Consider the following 2478-nt stretch of genomic DNA (forward strand, 5'->3'; position numbering starts at 1 on the left):
TCCCTCACATAAAGGAATTCTGAAGCTAGGCAGTTCAAGGCTGATTAACAGCTCTGTGGTCCTCAAAGACATAGGCCTCTACAGTTCTGTCCAACCATTCTTGGTACATGACTTCCAATTTCACTGACAGTGTAGGATAGTTGCTGGGGCTCTGTTCCTCACATCCACATACCAGGCCAAAAGAATGAATAGCAGAGGGTATGTGTGCAAAAGCTTGCCCTTGTTTTCTGCCCCCTTCTAAGTGAACTTCCTGGAAAACTCATCCAGTACATTTATTTTTCATCTGAAAGATCAGACTTAGTCATATGGCTATGCCTTCCCTGCAAGGTGGGCTGGAAAATTTAGTCTAAAAGGCTTTATTGGCACACCAAGTTTTATACATATATATGTATTTTTCTCACTACCTCTTTGATCAGGTCTTTATTCAAAATAAACTGTCCAAAATGATTTGAGTTTTATGAAATAAACTTAAGAGTTTATGCAGCAAGCTTCTTTTCTTCTGTGGAAGGAAGGTTTCTTTTCCGCTGGCTTCTTTTCAGCGGCTGGCTTCTTGATACCTGCTTCCTTTTTCTCCAAAGGCTTCTTCTGCTTCTTAACACCAACAGCCTTCTTTCCAGTCTTTCCCACCACAGGCTTCTTGCCCACCACTCCCTTCTCATCTGATTTGGCCTCTAGTGCTGCTGCTGCCTTTTCCATCCAGATTCCTGGATGTATGACTCCTGGTCTGGCAAAGAATGGTGTTCCAGTGCATGGTCTTTGCATATGGGTTTAGTTTCAACATGATTCTCAGATTTTTCAGTGGATTCTTCTTCAGGACCTTGCGATGAATCTTCTTGTGTGGTGCTCGGAGGGCTCTTTGGATCTCTGGGCTTTTCAAAATTCTGCTAAGGTCTGTATTCATCATCTTGTGTGTGGGAAGGTTATAGTTACTCTTCAGGGAAGCAATTTTTTTACCAAGGGCCATACAGTTCATCTAACTTCTGGAAAGCACTCTCAGTCCAAATACAGAAATGTCCCACATAACCACTAAGAGCAAGTTTCAAAATGTTCAGTTTGCAGCCACTGAACAGAGTAATTCCAGGGATGTTTCTGAAGGCTCAATGATACCACTATCCTCATTACAGATAATGCAGGGCTCCTTGCGCTGGATACAATGATGGTTTTCATTTAGCCCTTGCCAGCTCTCATTCACTGAGAGGCAGACCTTTTTGATATCATTCCGTGCCTTAAGTTTCCTAAGAAGTAAAACAGCCTCCTCAGTTTTCCTGTGGCCTTTGACTTTATCTTTGACCACCAAAGAAAGTTTAGGAACTTCCTCAGTACAGTGACCTTTAGACATTACCAGCCCTGGTAAGGCCAAAGCAGCCAGGACAGAGCAGATGGCACATCACTTTTTGGTTGTGTTCCCTCTACGGTGCCAATGGTGCCAGGTTTTGGTTGGAGCAAACATGCAGCCTCCGCACACATATTTCCAAAAGCACCGTGGCCAGAATGGTGAGTCTCACCACCTCGAACGAACTCTGGGAACTCAAGCCACAGCTCTGCCAGTACTCCAAGACCCAGCACTGGTCTAACGACCTGCTAATTCACTGACAGCATAGGGCTGCCTGTCATGTTTGTGCAAGTTGGTTTGAACAAAGCTGACAATATCTGGCCAAATGGGTGCCTTGAACTCAGCTGGCAAAGTGACATTTTTGCTGGGTGACTCCCCCTTTTCAGAGTACACCAGGATCAGTGGACCACTACATGCCATGGCAGGGAGAGGAGAAGGCCATGCTCCTTATTGTGGTTTTCTTACTAAGGATGAAAGTCACTACTACAGTACGTGATCCAAAGGCTTAACAAAATCAGGTTCATAATTGGTCTCAGGTGGAGCAAGGCAACTTCCCTCAAGCATCAATTCAGCATTTCCGGTGAGTTTTGGCTTCAAAAAAAGATACCATTCATAAAGCAACCTTGATTTATTTAGCAAAGATTCAGAAATTTTGTGCAAGTGATGGGGCCAAAGAGCAAAAACATATGTAGCATATCAGTGCAGCACCCATTGATGGCCCCACTGGGCCTAACAGAAGGGACGTGTTGGCAGTGAGACAGTTCAAAATGTGGTAAGGTTTGATATTGTGCTTTGCCATAGTCCTTTTATATTTGGGGCTTTGCATGCTCTTGATGTTTCCATTTAAGAGAAGGTTTACAGACATGAAGCTCTCTTGGTCCTTGAACCAAACTTATAGTCCTTGGGGTCACACCCTTACAGGGGAAGAAAAGTCATCATCCTATTGTTTCTGATCCCTCTCTCAGCCTCCAGCTAGCCTTCATTCTGGGAAGCATGTTTCCTAGGATAAATGACCCAAATGCTTTTTCTGGCTTTAATAGCCTTTGGGGTAAGTAAAAAGGGGAGACAGGATGTTTGGTAATATCCCTACAATGATTCTGTTCTTATTAATTCATCACTTAACTAACCCAGGAATTTTCTGTATG

At 43.7% G+C, this 2478-nt stretch overlaps 1 pseudogene; it reads right to left on the reverse strand.

The window, feature by feature from the left end:
* Window positions 1–468: 468 nt before the first annotated feature.
* Window positions 469–1768, reverse strand: LOC134369212 (large ribosomal subunit protein uL4-like; annotated as a pseudogene).
* Window positions 1769–2478: the final 710 nt, after the last annotated feature.

This window comes from Cynocephalus volans, chromosome 1 (genome assembly GCF_027409185.1).
Source record: "Cynocephalus volans isolate mCynVol1 chromosome 1, mCynVol1.pri, whole genome shotgun sequence".
In the NCBI taxonomy this organism is placed as follows: Eukaryota; Metazoa; Chordata; class Mammalia; order Dermoptera; family Cynocephalidae; genus Cynocephalus; species Cynocephalus volans.